Source organism: Tachypleus tridentatus, chromosome 5 (assembly GCF_004210375.1).
Source record: "Tachypleus tridentatus isolate NWPU-2018 chromosome 5, ASM421037v1, whole genome shotgun sequence".
Lineage (NCBI taxonomy): Eukaryota > Metazoa > Arthropoda > Merostomata > Xiphosura > Limulidae > Tachypleus > Tachypleus tridentatus.
The window spans coordinates 31,497,138-31,519,464 of NC_134829.1; the positions used below are offsets into that span (position 1 = coordinate 31,497,138).

Sequence of the window (22,327 nt, forward strand, 5' to 3'; positions counted from 1 at the left end):
ATCGTAGTCCTTAACGCAAGCTAATGAAACGAAACTTGATATACGTGCTCAGGTGCCACGTAAGGGTGTCCTAATGCTTGTTTTTCGAATGTAAACTACACTTTGGAGTAGCTATAAAAGTAACTGGGGATAGTGGAAAAGTTTGATCGATACTTGGAGCTTCTTATGATTCATAATGAAGGGGGTACTAAACCCCCCAACGAAACACTGATATTTTATGATATTACTGTTAAACAGCAAAATAAGGTATTGATTCTAACTGTTAATTATACTAGTTTTCTGGACGGAGTTCATTACACACGTTCAATTCAGAAACAGCGAAGTTGTTCTAATTTTGAAATCTCAAACTTTATACATCAATAATACAGTTTAATTAATGAACCCAAAACCAAAGTGCAATCAGCTAAATATATTTGAAAGAAAAATCTACAGAAAGAGAAGTACGTGCAGCACAGATAATAACGACACAATGGTCGAGAGGCAGATGGCGCTTCTCACAAGATAAAATTAAGTTGATAGTGAAAGTCATGAGGAATGTACAAATGTAGCACTTATCAACGTGTGGAGTTTACCAGTTCGAATTTTGATAAAATAGGTGAGAGAAATGAAAACCATGGTAAGACTGATTTTGAAAATTAGACTTTCGAATGTATTTTATTATTTTTATTACAGGTTGAGAAACGTCTTAAGGTGACACTCATATGACTTACTTCAACAAGATATTTATCATATGGTCGATTTCAACCTGACACTTATATGGCTGATTTCATCTAGACATTTATCATATGTCCTATTTCAACATGACACTCATAGGGTCAATTTCAACGTGAAACTCATGATATCACCTTCTTGAAAACGTTACAGTGGTTAAAGTTGATCCAAGTTAGTTGATTAAGTTGATATAAGAGCTAATGAAAGAAATGTCACTGGAGAAGCTAATGCACGAAACTGTACTCAAAATATCCAGGATAAATCCTGAAAAATAAGATAAAACTAATTAGTAACTACTTATAAAAAATGTATATGTAGTTTGTTATAAACAAAAACAAGTCGAAAAAACAAACAAACACCGCACCAACTGAAAGGATCCCCAAGGTATAGGCCATAAAGTACGACATAAAATGTATTCTAGGTTTTGTAGGTGAATGAAGATTGGGACCCACATTGCGGTGGGGATACACCGTCTATCAGTCTTAAACTCCGTTCGCCAGTCTCACATAAATAATAATTAAATAATAAAATAAAATAAAATAAGCAAAGAAATAGAAATACAAGTTAGGGGAACGAGATGTGGGCCACAACGTCCCTCATCTATATAACACTTCAGTTGTGAGAAGGGGAACGAGATGTGGGTCACAACGTCCCTCATCTATATAACACTTCAGTTGTGAGAAGGGGAACGAGATGTGGGTCACAACGTCCCTCATCTATATAACACTTCAGTTGTGAGAAGGGGAACGAGATGTGGGTCACAACGTCCCTCATCTATATAACACTTCAGTTGTGAGAAGGGGAACGAGATGTGGGCCACAACGTCCCTCATCTATATAACATTTCAGTTGTGAGAAGGTGACTGTTCTCCAAAGTAAAGAAGAAAAATAAACGAAAATTGAATAATAACAAGGTACTACCACTTGGGGCACTAATTAGTAGCCCAGTAGACGAATTTTAATAGTATCAATGGTTCCAACCAGTTATCTAAACTGGTATAACATCCAAAATCCACCAACTAAGTATATTGTAACTAACAGTTTTTCCAAATGCTAAATTGACATGGTAGGAGTTTTGGTTTTTAAACTTCTAAGTAGAAAAACCCAAGAGGCAAACGAGGGGCGCTCAGAAACTGTTGTTTCTCTTCCGCCTCACACGCGTTCCTTGGTTGAGCCTGTCTTAAAGGATAGGGGAATATCTTGATTTTTTTTTTTTTTTTGTCTGGGAAAACTGAGAAATCAGGAAAGCTGTGGAGAAGGACAGCTGGGCTGTTTCAGTGGAGATGAATTCAATTTTGTGATAAGGTCTTCAGATGAAGAAAGTTGTGGAGAAGGACAGCTGGGCTGTTTCAGTGGAGATGAATTCAATTTTGTTATAAGGTCTTCAGATGAAGAAAGTTGTGGAGAAGGACAGCGGGGCTGTTTCAGTGGAGATGAATTGAATTTTGTGATAAGGTCTTCAGATGAAGAAAGTTGTGGAGAAGGACAGCTGGGCTGTTTCAGTGGAGATGAATTGAATTTTGTGATAAGGTCTTCAGATGAAGAAAGTTGTGGAGAAGCAGAGAGATCAAAGCTGCAGCCCGTCAAGCTTTATCACAGGATACATTGATCTAAGCAGAGAGAGGAGAGATACAAATAATAATAATACAAAACAAAAGGAGCGGGGAAGGAGGAAGAAGTAACAGAAAAAAGACAGAAAAATACATAAAAAGGAATGACAAAAAACAACACTAACGTACACACAAACAAAAAAAGAGAAAAAGAAAGACTGACAGAAAGAGTAAAGGTATAGAGAAAGAGGTCCTTTCAGGGCCTGGATACCGTAGATCTATAAATTCAATGGCTAGAAATTTAGTTGTGGGGGAAACCGGAGTGCCCGGAGAAAACCACTTTCACTCAACCTGAAATGTAAAGCATTATAAATATATAGATAAAATAGTACTAATCATTAATTAGTACTAATGATTAATGATCCAATTTAGTGATGATGTGTACTTGGCTCAGGGTTGGGATGTGTCCGCTGATTGAGATATTTGACGCGTTTGTGAGTTTCTGTCTTTTGCTTTAGTGTAGTACCGATAAGTTAATTTAATGAACCTGTCTTGTATTGGTAAGAGCTCTGTTAATGACTTGAGGTATGTTGCGGGAGTGTAATTGGGCAGGCGAAAAGCAATTTTAATGGGGAGATTCCAGAGGTTCTGAAATACTGAGTATTGGTTTTCAAACATGTTGCATGTGACTGCACTGCCGTACTCAAACAGGGGTCTAATGAATGATTTTGGGGGAGCAACCTTTGTTAGGACCACTAATACGGGCCTAGCATGGCCAAGCGCGTAAGGCGTGCGACTCGTAATCCGAGGGTCGCGGGTTCGCGCCCGCATCGCGCTAAACATGCTCGCCCTCCCAGCCGTGGGGGTGTATAATGTGACGGTCAATCCCACTATTCGTTGGTAAAAGAGTAGCCCAAGAGTTGGCGGTGGGTGGTGATGACTAGCTGCCTTCCCTCTAGTCTTACACTGCTAAATTAGGGACGGTTAGCACAGATAGCCCTCGAGTAGCTTTGTGCGAAATTCCAAAAAAACAAACCACTGATACGTTTTAAAAAGAAAATTCTTTTACTTACTTAAGTAATGATTTTTTTGGAAGTGTCGTGTCCAGGTTAAATTCCGAGACATGGTGAGGCCCAGGAAGGTAATGAAATAGATATCAACGTTATTGAGGCTCGGTTTTATATTGTTAAATTTTTTCCTGCACTTATTGATGTTTCAATGAAAGGCTATAGCCTGCGTTTTGGTGGGGTTTAAGTCGACACGACATCTGTTGCACCACTGAGTGACAGAGTCTAGTGTTGTTTAGACCTTATAGGCTGCAATATGGGGGTTGTTGGATGTGCTCCATATTGCTATATCGTCAGCATACTGGGAAATAAGGGTGTAATTACGAAAGGTAAAAGGTATGTCATTAACATAGATATTGTAAAGTACTGGACTAAGCACCGAGCCTTAGGACACATCTGCATTTAAGTTGAACGGATTTGAAACTGATGTATGAATTTTGACCACAGCTCTACGATAAGTGATGAAGTTGAATATCCATCGGATTAAAATTTGCGGGAAGCCTAGAGTTTTATATCGGAGGTCATCGTGCCAGACTGAGTCGAACGCTTTTTGGACATCTAAAAAGGTGGCAATAGTTGTTTGTTTGCGGTTGAACCCTCTAAACACTGATTGGGTGAGACGGACCAGATGGTCATTGGTTTATCTTTTCATTCTACCTGCGTTTTTCTGCCAGTTTTCACACTCTAAGCAAGCTTTTATACGCGATAAGGTATTCATCCGCATAAAGTAGTGCCAAGTTGTTTAATGACTTTATTCACAACTAAAAATAGTTATCAGAAACTTTTAGTAAAAAATTAAATAATTTTACTTCTTTATATTTATTTAATACATTCTTATATTTATTACATAATATTTTAATACTTTTATTTAATGTTTGTTTATTTATTAAATCCATTAAATATTAATTTTATTTTATTTTCAATTTCTATTTCTACCGGATAAATAATGTTAACAGCATGATTTATCTCAGGATTATTTATACTAATTAAATCATCTATACATCTGCAAGTTAAAATAAAAATATCTAGTTTTATGTAATTCTCGATAAATCAGTTCTCATAAAAGTAGAGATATAAATTTACAACATAACTAGAAAAGTTATCTCCCATTGGACCTCCTATTACTTGCTTAAAAACCTGGTTATTGAAAATGTATAATTATTATAAATACAAAAACTTAATATGATGTATATAATTAATTGATAATTTAGGCTTAGAAGATTAACAGCTCAGGAAACACAAACAACTTGTACCCACTTGCCAGTTTTAAGGAAACTACTGAAACATAGGACCTAACAAAATCTAGCGGCCTTGGAAATCGATCGCAATCTGAAGATCGCGAGTTCGAATCTTCGTCGTCGAACATGCTACAATTTAAGGTTGCCCACAGAGTTGGCCAGCTGAGTGTAAATATTCTTTACGTCCCAAAATTTGTAACACTTGTCATCAGTTTAATGGTATTCAGTAGCGGATTGTTACTTACAGATCTTAAAAAGCAAACAGTAACTAACTAATGAAGCATGAATTTTTTATAAACATTATATTATATTCAGTATAGATAGCGCGGCTGTACAATATGGTATGATATGGTGCCTTTTTGTGTGGCTGTTTTAATACCTTTTCATCATTACCCAAGACGAACCTACAGAGCAAGAATGTAGTAGAAGACATCCATAATAATGAAGTAGAAGGAAATCACAACAATAGGATAGAAAGACTTTATAACGATATAGCAGAAGGAGATCACAACAATTTGGTAGAAGGACTTCATAACGATATAGCAGAAGGAGATCACAACAATTTGGTAGAAGGACTTCATAACGATATAGCAGAAGGAGATCACAACAATTTGGTAGAAGGACTTCATAACGATATAGCAGAAGGAGATCACAACAATTTGGTAGAAGGACTTCATAACGATATAGCAGAAGGAGATCACAACAATTTGGTAGAAGGACTTCATAACGATGTAGCAGAAGGAGATCACAACAATGGGATAGAAAGACTTCATAACGATACAGTAGAATAACATCACAACAATGAGGTAGTAGGAATTCATAACGATATAGTAGGACATCACAACAATGAGGTAGTAAGAATTCATAACGATATAGTAGGACATCACAACAATGAAATAGTAGGAATTCATAACGATATAGTAGGAAGACATCACAACAATGATGTAGTAGGAATTCATAACGATAGAGTAGAGGACATCACAATAATAGGGTAGAAGAACATCACAACGAGATAGTAGGACTTCATAACGATACAGTAGAAGGACATCACAACAACGGGATAGAAGGTCTACACAACCACATTATAGAAGGCTTTCATGGAAATATTCACCTCAGATAAAAAGTAATGGCCAATCTTGTGACACAACTTCAACTGCAGCTAATTCACTAAACAAACGTTCATCACATCAACATGTGTTGTGACGGGAAACTAGTTTCCACACACTATTGCTAAGTGACACCCTTCCCCCTAAAATATCTTGTTTGACAGATGAAGTTACCAACACCTGTCAGTTGAGTATCGAAGACCAATTATTTCGTCGTTCTATGTAAGTTACGAGAAGCTAAGAGACTAACAGTTTAAATAAATGTAACACACTAAATGAAAATACGATATGTGTAACAGCAACATGTTTCTTGATATTTCATCCACATATGATTCGCACAAAAGCTGAGAATATTTAGCTCTTAAAAACTGGATGTATGAATAAGAAAACAGAAATAAGTTAAAAACTGGATGTATGAATAAGAAAACAGAAATAAGTTAAAAACTGGATGTATGAATAAGAAAACATAAATAAATTAAAAACTGGTACCCCTCACTCGAAGATGTTACAAACCTCAATCAGTAAAACTGAACATCGTAAATCTGAAGGTCGGGTGTTCGAATCCCCGTCACACTAACCATGCTCGCCCGTGAGGGCGTTATTTTACGGTCAATCTCATTACTCGATAGCAAAAGCGTTTCCCAAAAATTGGCGGTAGGTAGCGGTGACTAGCTGCTGTCCCTCTTGTCTTATAGTGCTAAACTAGGAACGGCTTGTGCAAGTAACCTTCGCGTAGATTTGACCGAAATTGCGAAACAACAACATTACATGTTATAAATACAATAGAAAATGTGGAAAATGGCTTTCATTCTTTTATTTTCAAAGAATTCTGTTTTTGATAGAAATAATTCATTTTTTTGTACTAACCTGAGTTAACCGTATTTAATCATCACACAGTGGTTGGTTATAGACAATATCGCTTCTTTGAAAGACATTTCATGGAAATTTTAGGCTAACTTCAGTGACATAGATGCTTGATTCACTATAACAACAACAGTAATATCAGCATCGTACTTTATATAAGTAATATGATGTACGTTGAGGGGGGGGGGTTGAATTTTGCGCAAAGCCACACGAGGGCTACCTGCGCTAGCCGTCCCTAATTTAATAGTGTAAGACTACAGAGAAGACAGCTAGTGATCATCATCCACCGCCAACTCTTGGGCTATTCTTTTACCAACGAATAGTGGGATTGACCGTCATATTATAACGTCCCAACGGCAAAACGAACGAGCATGTTTGGAGAGACGGGCATTCAAACCCGCGACCCTCGGATTACGAGTCGAGTGCCTTAACCACTTGTACATGCTGGGCCAGGGGTGGGGTGAGACGATTCAAACTGGTAGGCTGAGGCTACTTGACGCATAACAAATTTTCTTCTGATTTCAAAATATTGACGATAGGGGGAAACAACAACATAAAAACTAGTTACCACTAAGATAATATTTATAGGGCCAGACTATCGGTTCTAAGATTGACGTACTTAAATAACTTTTATAAAATTTATTATCAAACAAAATATGCGATAAATACCAACTTTTTACACTAATTACAAAAGCATTCCAACAGATGATGACTTTATCTCAATATTAACTTTTATTGCGAAACTCATAACACAAACATCCAATAATATGCTTATACACAACGCTCTACTTTATACAGAATAATAAATTATCTGTATGTCCTTGTAAGAAATCGATATCCGAAAAGATAACAATTACTTCTAGTCTGTTACAGTATCATAGCAACAAGTTGCTAATCTCTGACGTTATTGATTATATGGTTGCTATAAGCAACGAACGTCAATTTCAAAAATACCAAGCTGTCTGTTCGGTACAACGCAAAACAAAAGAATTTTTCCAGCCAGTATTATATAAAAATAGCTTTATCTAGTACTATCTAGTGGCTTACAAAAGTATAAAGGTGATCTTACCGACTTTCGACAAGCTAAAGTTCTCTTCTGATTCGTGAATTTTACTAAAGTATTATGGTGAAGTTACCGACCGTTGACAAACCACAGTTCTACTCTGACTGATGCAGTTTACTAAAGTATAATGGTGAAGTTACCGACCGTCGACAAACCACAGTTCTACTCTGACTGGTGTAGTTTACTAGAGTATAATGGTGAACTTACTGACCGTCGACAAACCACAGTTCTACTCTGACTGGTGTAGTTTACTAGAGTATAATGGTGAAGTTACCGACCGTTGACAAACCACACTTCTACTCTGACTGGTGTAGTTTACTAGAGTATTATGGTGAAGTTACCGACCGTTGACAAACCACGGTTCTACTCTGACTGGTGTAGTTTACTAGAGTATTATGGTGAAGTTACCGACCGTTGACAAACCACAGTTCTATTCTGACTGGTGTAGTTTACTAGAGTATAATAGTGAACTTACTGACCGTCGACAAACCACAGTTCTACTCTGACTGGTGTAGTTTACTAGAGTATAATGGTGAAGTTACCGACCGTTGACAAACCACAGTTCTACTCTGACTGGTGTAGTTTACTAGAGTATTATGGTGAAGTTACCGACCGTTGACAAACCACGGTTCTACTCTGACTGGTGTAGTTTACTAGAGTATTATGGTGAAGTTACCGACCGTTGACAAACCACAGTTCTACTCTGACTGGTGTAGTTTACTAGAGTATAATAGTGAACTTACCGACCGTCGACAAACCACAGTTCTACTCTGACTGGTGTAGTTTACTAGAGTATAATAGTGAACTTACCGACCGTCGACAAACCACAGTTCTACTCTGACTGTTGTAGTTTACTAGAGTATAATGGTGAACTTACCGACAGTCGACAAACCACAGTTCTACTCTGACTGGTGTAGTTTACTAGAGTATAATGGTGAACTTACCGACCGTCGACAAACCACAGTTCTACTCTGACTGGTGTAGTTTACTAGAGTATAATGGCGAACTTACCGACCGTCGACAAACCACAGTTCTACTCTGACTGGTGTAGTTTACTAGAGTATAATGGTGAACTTACCGACCGTCGACAAACCACAGTTCTACTCTGACTGGTGTAGTTTACTAGAGTATAATGGTGAACTTACCGACCGTCGACAAACCACAGTTCTACTCTGACTGGTGTAGTTTACTAGAGTATAATGGTGAACTTACTGACCGTCGACAAACCACAGTTCTACTCTGACTGGTGTAGTTTACTAGAGTATAATGGTGAACTTACCGACCGTCGACAAACCACAGTTCTACTCTGACTGGTGTAGTTTACTAGAGTATAATGGTGAACTTACCGACCGTCGACAAACCACAGTTCTACTCTGACTGGTGTAGTTTACTAGAGTATAATGGCGAACTTACCGACCGTCGACAAACCACAGTTCTACTCTGACTGATGTAGTTTACTAGAGTATAATGGTGAACTTACCGACCGTCGACAAACCACAGTTCTACTCTGACTGGTGTAGTTTACTAGAGTATAATGGTGAAGTTACCGACCGTCGACAAACCACAGTTCTACTCTGACTGGTGTAGTTTACTAGAGTATAATGGTGAACTTACTGACCGTCGACAAACCACAGTTCTACTCTGACTGGTGTAGTTTACTAGAGTATAATGGTGAACTTACTGACCGTCGACAAACCACAGTTCTACTCTGACTGGTGTAGTTTACTAGAGTATAATAGTGAACTTACTGACCGTCGACAAACCACAGTTCTACTCTGACTGGTGTAGTTTACTAGAGTATAATGGTGAACTTACTGACCGTCGACAAACCACAGTTCTACTCTGACTGGTGTAGTTTACTAGAGTATAATGGTCAACATACCGACCGTCGACAAACCACAGTTCTACTCTGACTGGTGTAGTTTACTAGAGTATAATGGTGAACTTACTGACCGTCGACAAACCACAGTTCTACTCTGACTGGTGTAGTTTACTAGAGTATAATGGTGAACTTACTGACCGTCGACAAACCACAGTTCTACTCTGACTGGTGTAGTTTACTAGAGTATAATGGTGAACTTACTGACCGTCGACAAACCACAGTTCTACTCTGACTGTTGTAGTTTACTAGAGTATAATAGTGAACTTACCGACCGTCGACAAACCACAGTTCTACTCTGACTGGTGTAGTTTACTAGAGTATAATGGTGAACTTACTGACCGTCGACAAACCACAGTTCTACTCTGACTGGTGTAGTTTACTAGAGTATAATGGTGAACTTACCGACCGTCGACAAACCACAGTTCTACTCTGACTGGTGTAGTTTACTAGAGTATAATGGTGAACTTACTGACCGTCGACAAACCACAGTTCTACTCTGACTGGTGTAGTTTACTAGAGTATAATGGTGAACTTACTGACCGTCGACAAACCACAGTTCTACTCTGACTGGTGTAGTTTACTAGAGTATAATAGTGAACTTACTGACCGTCGACAAACCACAGTTCTACTCTGACTGGTGTAGTTTACTAGAGTATAATGGTGAACTTACTGACCGTCGACAAACCACAGTTCTACTCTGACTGGTGTAGTTTACTAGAGTATAATGGTCAACATACCGACCGTCGACAAACCACAGTTCTACTCTGACTGGTGTAGTTTACTAGAGTATAATGGTGAACTTACTGACCGTCGACAAACCACAGTTCTACTCTGACTGGTGTAGTTTACTAGAGTATAATGGTGAACTTACTGACCGTCGACAAACCACAGTTCTACTCTGACTGGTGTAGTTTACTAGAGTATAATGGTGAACTTACTGACCGTCGACAAACCACAGTTCTACTCTGACTGTTGTAGTTTACTAGAGTATAATAGTGAACTTACCGACCGTCGACAAACCACAGTTCTACTCTGACTGGTGTAGTTTACTAGAGTATAATGGTGAACTTACTGACCGTCGACAAACCACAGTTCTACTCTGACTGGTGTAGTTTACTAGAGTATAATAGTGAACTTACCGACCGTCGACAAACCACAGTTCTACTCTGACTGGTGTAGTTTACTAGAGTATAATAGTGAACTTACTGACCGTCGACAAACCACAGTTCTACTCTGACTGGTGTAGTTTACTAGAGTATAATGGTGAACTTACTGACCGTCGACAAACCACAGTTCTACTCTGACTGATGTAGTTTACTCTAGTTTACATCGAGTTAATCAAGTCATTGACAGTCCTTGGTGTACTGTACGTGACCCGGATGTTTATTGATATATTCTCTACACTTCTCTAACACCAACGTAAGCAGTCAACTCAATAACATTTCATCTATCTAATAAAATTTAAATTCTCCCATTTTCACCCACAGCTAGCACACGTTTTAAAATCATATTTATTTAACGCATCCGGGGTATGACTACGTATTAAGCCAGAATATTTCACATGTTTATTGGATATATTAGAAATACGGTTGTTTATCGCACTCCATCTTAGAATGCTTTTCATATTAAACTGTCAATATACGGTCGCGAAGTTGTGATCGTTTCTCTCTACTCTAATAACTGGGAGTCTAATATTTGCTGCTATAGTCAAAACACGTTCAGTTAGAATGAAAAGGTCTAATTTCTATTGTGATTCAGTCCTCCGTAGATGACTGTTTACGCGAATCATTCTGTTATCCAAGCAAAATGCTTTCGAATTGTTTTAGTATTTTTTGAATATCGCGCAAAGGTAAACGAGGACTATCTGCGCTAGTCGTCCCTAATTTTGCAGTGTAAGGCTAGAGGGAAGGCAGCTACTCATCACCACCCACCGCCAACTCTTGGGCTACTCTTTACAAACGAATAGTGGACTGACCGTCACATTATAACGCCCCACGGCTGAAAGTGCGAGCATGTTTTGTGCGACGGGATTCGAACCCGCGACCTTCAGATTACGAGTGCCTTAACCCACCTGGGTTGATACATCGACATTATCAGTTCTTTTTATTATCTCAAACACTTCTATCAGGTTTCCTCCAACTATTCTTGTGTTCAAGAGGAAACAATCTTAGAGATGTCAGTCTCTCATAATATGACAACCCCTACATCCTAGGTACCACACACTAATCCTTCTCTGAACCCTGTCTAACAATTCAATGTCTTTCCTGAAGTAAGGAGCCCAAGATTGAATACAATACTCCAAATGTGGCCTAACCAGTGACCTAAAAATGAAATTATAACGTCTTTAGACTTGTATCCAATATTTCTATAGACACAACCTAAATCCTGTTTGCCCTACCATTAGCAAGAGTACACTGATACTGATCAATCATTACACAAATAGACTGATCTAAATACTCTGTCCTCTTGCCATTGTAATTTCCTAGATGTATTATCTGATATATTAAGGGTAACTTGGCAACTGTATTTAATAATGGGTATTATTTACACACATTTGGAACAAACAAAGCAGGTAAACAAATTATACAGCACTCTCGTTATAACTGCTCAAACCATACAGTACTCTCGTTACAAATGCTCTTCATGCAGACAGAGAACGTGAAATGCGAGGAACATTCAACAAGTACATATCATACCATAGGAACTCGAGACTGTAACACAACGAGTATGAATGTGTAATTACAAAGCAGAATTTTACTTCATAAATTTAGGGTAAACTAGTTGGAATATTATTACAGAATGTAAACTGTGACGGGTACCCCAACTCAAAATGCTAAAAACGTAAACATTTCAATTATGGATAATATATTTTGTATTCGTGTTCTACTGCAACGAACTGCAAAAATTGGACCAAACAAGTCCTCAATTGTTCATCTTTCCAGATGAGAACTATTTTGTTTGTTTATTTCACATGAAGTCATTAAAGTATCCCTTTAGAAAAGTACTTTGTTTACCATTACCCCCTTTTTAAAGAGCTTTTCAGCTATCTACACTAGACTGGTAACCTAGCAACAAGCAGCTATAATTTCTTATTTACTGATCCAATATACCGAGAGTTAGACGTGACGTAATACAGAAACGATCGACTTCGAAGAATATAAAAAAGTAACGAACTTGATCTGTCTCTCGTTCATATTTTCATCAATTCTGAAACTTGTGATCCACAAATATCCAGACCCAGCTGTGTATTTATAACTCAGATATTCACCTCTGACATACGGTGGTGTAAGACCGACTTTAAACACGTGTCTACGCTATTGCTTCCATTACAGAAACACATTTCTAAAACTACACTTTTCTTCTGAGTTGGTTGGTTGTTTGGAGTTTTTGGCACAAAACAACTAGAGTATCTACGTCAAACAACTGTCCAGCGTCAGAGGTAGAACGTGGGACAAAACATGTCTAAAATGGTGCCATCGTTGAGAGTCGTAACGACACGACAGTGAAATGTGAAATATTGTGACCTGAGTGTCACATAGACCACACATTTGTCCAAGATAAAAGAAAACGATGAGTTAAAAACTGTGACCAATGCGTAGGTTAGTTAGGACAATTTTATCTTTCCGATCCTTACAGAAACAAGACGGCCGAAGTCCAATATAGAGTTTTAGTTGGAAAAGCACGTTTTCACGTTGCTCACTCTAAGTCGACAGCCAACTGGCACCGAGTCGAGCCTTGAATGCAGGACCATAGTCAATGTATGGAACAGGCACAACAGTGATAGCGCCGGAACAGACGGACTTAGCTGTGGTGTCAGAGAGTTCGTTCCTACGAATATCAATGTGGCCTGATATCAAGAACTGAATAGAAGTAAATAATAAAGAGAAATGGGCCAGTGGGTTTGAACAGGGTAAGAACTAACGTGAAGCAATTCCAGAGCCAATGGAGAACTAATAGAGTCAGTATAAACAATACAATTCGAATACTGCTTAGCTTCTATGTGATCCAGGGCAAGAGAAATGGTGTACAGTTAAGCAGTGAGCACAGAAGCTGTAGAGGGGATCACGTGTGTAATCACCAAACCACAACAAACAATGACAGAACCCACAGAGTCACCTGATTTTGAACCATCTGTATTAATGGGAATGGAAGGATGGTTCAAAAGATGTTCAGCAAATAAAAGATGGTACCTCCAATCGGGAGTGTTTGCTTTACAAAGACGACTTAAAGAAAGGTCACATTTGTGGATGGTAATAAGTAATGGTAGGATGGGCTGACCAGTGGATACAGCAATATCATCCAAGGACAGACCCAATTCATTCAACTGCACCTGGATACAAAGGCAAAAAGGAACAATGGCAGATCGTCTGTTCTGAAAAGCATGGCCGACTGAGAAAAGAAAACACAACCCCAGGGGGGATGCTGTGGTAAGAATCGAAGTTTTGAAGCATACATTAAAGACAGTTGCAAATGGTGGAGGTGTAGAGGACGTTCATGAGACTCTGTATAGAAACTCTGGACTGGGAAAGAGCGGAAAGCTCAGGTGCAGACCCAAAGCCCCTGATGATGAAGGGGGTCCAGCATCTTCAAGGCCGAGGTCCTAGCAGAACCATACACCAGAGACCTATAATCTAATTTCAATCAAGTAAGAGCACGATATAACTTCAGCATAGAACATCAATCTGCTCCGCAAGTGGTGGAAGAATGGACACGGAGAATTTTCAGTGCTCTTGTACATTTAACTCGTAGATGCTTGAAGTATGGTATAAAGGTGAGCTTACGGTCAAAGATACGTTCCAAGAACTTTTCCTCAGAGACCATGGGAAGTACAACTTCACCAAAACGGGGTTCAAGATCGGGGTGAATATCCCGTTGGCGGCAAAAGTGCATGCAAATCGTTTTAGAGAGAGATAAGTTAAAACTATTTGCTGTGGTCCACTTCAGTAAATGACTCAGGACAGTCTATAGCTGTCACTCAGTAAACTTCATATTTGACAACTGACACGAGATGTGAAAGTCACCGACATAGAGCCCGTTTCCAACAGTAAGAGGGAGTTATCCAGTGATGGCATTAATCTTTATACTGGAAAGTGTGTAGGCAAATTGGGTGGAGAGCCCTTCTGTTTTCGACCATGTCTTTGTTCTTTATTTTCTTTATTCGAGGGAGGCCTGTCGACCACCTTGGATCCTGCCCTGGATCGATTGGGCAGAGCTCTGTTGTTGGAATAAGATTTCAGAGACTGAGGACGTGAACGAATGGTCGTTCTGCATCTCGAGGCCGGAGAAGAAGATGGACCCGAGAAAATGCCCGTACCCGAAACAAAAGGTTCTGCTAGAATTAATGGTAGGGACAGAGATGGATGTTGACGTTGATTCATCAAGTTTCTTAACTATGGAGGGCAAAAGATTTTTCACATGGTTTGAGAACGATTCGTTTGGAAGCACAGAGAGATCTGTTTGCACTCCAACTGTAGTAGTGGAATGAAGTGCAGCAGCATACGTCCGAGATGGAGTGGTGGACAGCAACTTTCGAGCCTCAGGGTAAGAAATGTGAATCGTTTTCAAATGCCGCGCCTCTTTTTCTTCCACTCACCTGGAGCATGAACGAAAGTAAGGTGGGTGAGAGCCACTACAATTAACGCAATAAGGGTCTGTTTCACATTCATGGACATCGTGGTCCTTGTCACCACAACAAGCACACGTCAAGGAACCAAGATAAGATGTCTTCGAGTGGCCAAACTGCTGTTACTGGAAACAATGGAGAGGGTTTGGAATTTATGGCCACACCTTGCAATTTAGTTACCCACCTTGATGGTGGCAAGTAGACGTGGTGATTTATAAATTTCAAAATTAGGATATTACTTGGCATCAAAATTCCATCTTTGAGAGTGGAGATATGCCTCACTGCAGAAACACCTTAGGTGGAGAAATTAGCAAATATCTCTGACTCGGGGATGTTCTTCAAATCCATTTCAACAATAATTCTTTGTGACGAATTCAAAGTAGCATGGGAACTAACCTCAATGGGTATATCCCTAATAGCCTTCGAATGCAAGAGGAGTTCACTGTAATTAGCAGCGGATGTTTCACCAATATGTCACCAGAACGAAGAGTTTGACTGACTTAGGAGAGCCAGCAAGTCCCTTCTGAATAAAAAAGGGAGACACATGCCCTAAAGGTTTGCCTGATAAAGGGTGTAATACCAGAAAATGAGGTACAAATGTTGTAGAAGTTGAAGACTGCTGTTCAAGATGTGGTCGTTTACGAATGGTCTGTTTTTCAGTAGTTTTTAAAATTTGATTAGGGGTATCCATAATAAAGAAAAATTTCTTCGGTACCCACTGACCCCATTCACCATGGAGCCCTATGAGGGTACACACTACAGTGCCATATAAGGACACTGCAGCAATACCAGGGTTTCGTGAGCACTATACTCAAACACCAGCATCAGATACAATGTCCACAACACCCGTTGAGAACACCCAACACTGGTATTTGGATGACCCTAGCCCAAGTGGATCAGTTGAATGACCCAAGCGGGACATCTCAAAGGCGCCCGTCTACAGGAATTCAAGACCAAAGAGGTGTGTTATGGTTGTACCTCTCAATCACCAGGGTCTTCTCCTTCCCTTCAAGGGTTGTCACGCACGACAAACACGTGGATGGATGTTTAAATACAGAGGAGGTAAACTGAAAGAAGAGCACTTTCTCTGGAAGGGTCCCTCACCACGTACAGGAATCCACACCGAGGAGTTTGTTTTAGTTAAAGATGCTGTCCAACAACTGAGTGAATTATCGTTCTCATTGTCCAAGAATGCCAACTTACCTCTGTTCCTTGGACTTTCAGTTTCATGTGGTCTTCTCTCGTTGTTTTTCCATCTTTACGTTTCTTCCAACAGTAACCATCCCGTCTATATCTCACCAACTTTCTATTGTACAGCAGCATGGAACCACTTTTAGGTCTGTGAAGAGGGGTTAAATCAAATTAGAAGTGAAAATATTATTCTTTTATCAACGAAAAATGGGATTAACTGTTACATTATAACGTCCTCAATTTCGGTAACAGGATTCAATGTTCCATAATTTAAGTTTTTTACAGAGTTTTCTTTCATTTCTCAATTTAAGTACCTTTGACATTTTGATTACAATAAGTAAGACACGGAGAAAAGTATAAATCTAAACCCCAGACAAGCAATTTCAAACAGTTTCTTAATCGTGTTGTTCTTCAGTTCAGTATTAAGCAGAATACATGCTCTATTAAATGTCACCCGAATTATACGATAAGTAGTAACTATGGTCCATATTTATGGTAATTTTGTAAATAAAGTATTTTTACTGAAATACCGAAAACAAATAGTTCATCCCCGCAAATAATATAAATTTTAATTCCATCTCTAGCACGTCATGACAGGCCTACCTCTAATGATCTGTTGCATCTGTCACGTTTCAAGCGCCATCTGCATTTTGGGAAACAAGAAATGTTATTATTTTTCTACAAATACCCACCTGATCTTCACCTCTCTAGACAACCAGTTCTCGTGTCTCTCGAACCTGATCAACAAGGCAGCAATCTCCTACGAATGATAAAAACCGAATTTCTATAAGTAACATAAAAAATGTACACGGTTAATATATATACATGTAGTATTCTTGAATCAACTGATTTCCTATGGGTAACCTATATACTAAGGAGTCACATCAGAGTTCTCAGAATGACCAAACTGAAGGAAGAGGCTAGACACAAACTAGCTATGAAATAACAAACTAATTTTTGATCATACAATTAGACGATATATCTAAGGACGAATGTCGACGGACACTTCGTTCTATAACTATGCAGAATCGTAAGAAGACAAAATTATATATAAGATTGAAGAAAGTCTTAGATAATTTGATTAAGAATGATAAAATAAACTACTATATATATCATACGACTCTCACAGAGAGCAACTGTGATCCAGGTCATTAATAATCCCTTAAGTAACAATATAGAATACATAGTTTTCATACATTCATAGCTTCTAGGTGATCGATGTTACATCAGTCAAAGTCTACGGAATTCTCCAGCTACATGTTTCATGGAAAATTTCAAAAACACAAAAAAGTAACATATTAACAATTAATATTAAGTACTGATCTAAGTACTTCTATCTTATATAGATCACAGCTAATAACTAGCCCAGTAATAAATATAGCTAAATAGATATAAAAATTGTAACGAACTATTTCATCAGTTGCTCACACACAAACATACACAACCCGCTGTTAGCGATACTTTTGGGATCACGCAATAATATCTCGAAGATTTGCCAACTTAGTATATTTATGGTAGTCTTAAATCCATAAACTAAACTAACAACGCAAACTATTTTTTAAATAAATATGTACTAAGAATGGATATATTAATATTAAGAAAAACAGAGTTCACCTTTCTGAATTACAATGATTTGTTGTTTCACAATTTCACGCAAAGCTACACAAAGGGTTATCGTGCGAAGTTATCCCTAATTTGAAGTAAGACAATAGATTAAATGCAAAAAAACACATTGTCGGCTCTTAATATTTTCATATAACGGAATTGTGGGAGTTGACCTTCACTGTATTTATGCCACACCCAGGTCTGACACTGACACTTTAGGCACTCTAAACACTAAGCCACGTCTGGTCTGTTCTGAGCTAACACAAAAGGAAAGGTCTGAAATGTTTAGTATAGATTTAAATAATGTATCAAAATTTTATAACAGTTATTCCTTTCCTTTAAATCACGTATTAGAATCCTTATAATAGTTATTCCTCTCCTTTAAATCACGTATTAGAATCCTTATAATAGTTATTCCTCTCCTTTAAATCACGTATTAGAATATTTATAATAGTTATTCCTCTCCTTTAAATCACGTATTAGAATCTTTATAACAGTTATTCCTTTCCTTTAAATCACGTATTAGAATCTTTATAATAGTTATTCCTCTCCTTTAAATCACGTATTAGAATCTTAATAACAGTTATTCCTTTCCTTTAAATCACGTATTAGAATCTTTATAATAGTTATTCCTCTCCTTGAAATCACGTATGAGAATCTTTACAATAGTTATTCCTCTCCTTTAAATCACGTATTAGAATCTTTATAATAGTTATTCCTTTCCTTTAAATCACGTATTAGAATCTTTACAATAGTTATTCCTCTCCTTTAAATCACGTATTAGAATTTTTATAATAGTTATTCCTTTCCTTTAAATCACGTATTAGAATCTTTATAATAGTTATTCCGCTCCTTTAAATCACGTATTAGAATCTTTATAATAGTTATTCCTCTCCTTTAAATCACGTATTAGAATCTTTATAACAGTTATTCCTTTCCTTTAAATCACGTATTAGAATCTTTATAATAGTTATTCCTCACCTTTAAATCACGTATTAGAATCTTTATAATAGTTATTCCTCTCCTTTAAATCACGTACTAGAATCCTTATAATAGTTATTCCTTTTCTTTAAATCACGTATTAGGATATTTATAATAGTTATTTCTTTCCTTTAAATCACGTATTAGAATCTTTATAATAGTTATTCCTCTCCCTTAAATCACGATTAGAATCTTTATAATAGTTATTCCTTTCCTTTAAATCACGTATTAGAATCTTTATAATAGTTATTCCTCTCCTTTAAATCGCGTATTAGAAACTTTACAATAGTTATTCCTCTCCTTTAAATCACGTATTAGAATCTTTATAATAGTTATTTCTTTCCTTTAAATCACGTATTAGAATCTTTATAATAGTTATTCCTCTCCCTTAAATCACGATTAGAATCTTTATAATAGTTATTCCTCTCCTTTAAATCACGTATTAGAATCTTTACAATAGTTATTCCTCTCCTTTAAATCACGTATTAGAATCTTTATAATAGTTATTTCTTTCCTTTAAATCACGTATTAGAATCTTTATAATAGCTATTCCTCTCCCTTAAATCACAATTAGAATCTTTATAATAGTTATTCCTTTCCTTTAAATCACTTATTAGAATCTTTATAATAGTTATTCCTCTCCTTTAAATCACGTATTAGAATCTTTACAATAGTTATTCCTCTCCTTTAAATCACGTATTAGAATCTTTATAATAGTTATTTCTTTCCTTTAAATCACGTATTAGAATCTTTACAATAGTTATTCCTCTCCTTTAAATCACGTACTAGAATCCTAATAATAGTTATTCCTTTCCTTTAACTCACGTATTAGGATCTTTATAATAGTTTCCTTTCCTTTAACTCACGTATTAGGATCTTTATAATAGTTATTCCTTTCCTTTAAATCACGTATTAGAATCTTTATAATAGTTATTCCTCTCCTTTAAATCACGTATTAGAATCTTTACAATAGTTATTCCTCTCCTTTAAATCACGTATTAGAATCTTTATAATAGTTATTTCTTTCCTTTAAATCACGTATTAGAATCTTTATAATAGTTATTCCTCTCCCTTAAATCACGATTAGAATCTTTATAATAGTTATTCCTCTCCTTTAAATCACGTATTAGGATATTTATAATAGTTATTCCTTTCCTTTAAATCACGTATTAGAATCTTTATAATAGTTATTCCTCTCCTTTAAATCATGTACTAGAATCCTTATAATAGTTATTCCTTTCCTTTAAATCACGTATTAGGATATTTATAATAGTTATTTCTTTCCTTTAAATCACGTATTAGAATCTTTATAATAGTTATTCCTCTCCCTTAAATCACGATTAGAATCTTTATAATAGTTATTCCTTTCCTTTAAATCACGTATTAGAATCTTTATAATAGTTATTCCTCTCCTTTAAATCGCGTATTAGAATCTTTACAATAGTTATTCCTCTCCTTTAAATCACGTATTAGAATCTTTATAATAGTTATTTCTTTCCTTTAAATCACGTACTAGAATCCTTATAATAGTTATTCCTTTCCTTTAAATCACGTATTAGGATATTTATAATAGTTATTCCTTTCCTTTAAATCACGTATTAGAATCTTTATAATAGTTATTCCTCTCCTTTAAATCACGTACTAGAATCCTTATAATATTTATTCCTTTCCTTTAAATCACGTATTAGAATCTTTATAATAGTTATTCCTCTCCTTTAAATCACGTATTAGAATCTTTACAATAGTTATTCCTCTCCTTTAAATCACGTATTAGAATCTTTATAATAGTTATTTCTTTCCTTTAAATCACGTATTAGAATCTTTATAATAGTTATTCCTCTCCCTTAAATCACGATTAGAATCTTTATAATAGTTATTCCTCTCCTTTAAATCACGTACTAGAATCCTTATAATAGTTATTCCTTTCCTTTAAATCACGTATTAGGATATTTATAATAGTTATTCCTTTCCTTTAAATCACGTATTAGAATCTTTATAATAGTTATTCCTCTCCTTTAAATCACGTACTAGAATCCTTATAATAGTTATTCCTTTCCTTTAAATCACGTATTAGGATATTTATAATAGTTATTCCTTTCCTTTAAATCACGTATTAGAATCTTTATAATAGTTATTCCTCTCCTTTAAATCACGTACTAGAATCCTTATAATAGTTATTCCTTTCCTTTAAATCACGTATTAGGATATTTATAATAGTTATTCCTTTCCTTTAAATCACGTATTAGAATCTTTATAATAGTTATTCCTCTCCTTTAAATCACGTATTAGAATCTTTACAATAGTTATTCCTCTCCTTTAAATCACGTATTAGAATCTTTATAATAGTTATTTCTTTCCTTTAAATCACGTATTAGAATCTTTATAATAGTTATTCCTCTCCCTTAAATCACGATTAGAATCTTTATAATAGTTATTCCTCTCCTTTAAATCACGTATTAGGATATTTATAATAGTTATTCCTTTCCTTTAAATCACGTATTAGAATCTTTATAATAGTTATTCCTCTCCTTTAAATCACGTACTAGAATCCTTATAATAGTTATTCATCTCCAATTCTACGTATCAGAAACTTGACTGAATTTTAAAGTCCTCAAAATGTTAACCTTACAGTAGAAAAGTTTCTCAGACAGTTTTGTTCAACAATTGGCTATCTACGCTGTGTCCATCACGGCATCAAAAACAGATTTTTAGCATTATAAGCCCCAACTCTCACGTTGAGCCACTGGGTGCTATTAAAATGGTGGATTGTTTCTCTGTTGTTGAGCAAAATCCTACACAATGTGCTATGTGTGGTGTGCCCACCATGGGTATCTAAACTTTTTCTTTTTTGAGTTCTTAGCCTCCAGCCTTGCACCTGAGACACTGGGGGCAAATACCGAGTAAACAAATTTCAAATCATTGATTAAACGATAACTGGATTTTTTGTTTTTCAAATTATTATTCTTACAAAACCTTAATTACTATGCATCAGATTACAAAACATTCGTTGAAATTCGTGTCGTTGTTTCCAAGTTATCGAATGTCGTACGACTCGTGCAACAACTATACGTACATGTACGTATCTACATAAATTGTGAGTGGGTTGGAAGAAAAAAACACTGTTAGTCAGGAGAACAACATAATCTATTTGTTCAAGCCACAAAGGAGACACACGCACTAACGTACACACTACTTTTGAATTATGTTAAATGGATAATCAATCGGCGACGCCCAGTCGTCATCTTTCGCGTGGTATAGCCGTACTGTGAACTGACCTTCAGTACGTAATATACAGTTGTTTCTCAATACAACTTCTGATACCATGTACGTTTCTGCTTTTGTTTGTCGGTTTTGTGCTAAACGAGGTTACGTCGTATATGAGAAGTTTAATATAAAACAAAATAGAATTTTAGGAGCAAATAATTTGTGTTGTATACTTTGTACGTA

General features: G+C 36.5%; 1 pseudogene across 1 annotated transcript in view; it reads right to left on the minus strand.

Moving 5' to 3' along the window:
* The window catches only part of LOC143250319 (calmodulin-binding transcription activator 2-like), a 152,961-nt pseudogene that overhangs the window by 93,178 nt on the left and 37,456 nt on the right, over positions 1-22,327 (minus strand). Inside the window, exons 3-4 of the transcript XR_013028142.1 lie at positions 16,987-17,054; positions 16,307-16,442 (exon numbers count right to left, since the gene is read on the minus strand). The product of XR_013028142.1 is annotated as a calmodulin-binding transcription activator 2-like (transcript). The remainder of the gene's footprint in view (positions 1-16,306; positions 16,443-16,986; positions 17,055-22,327) is intronic.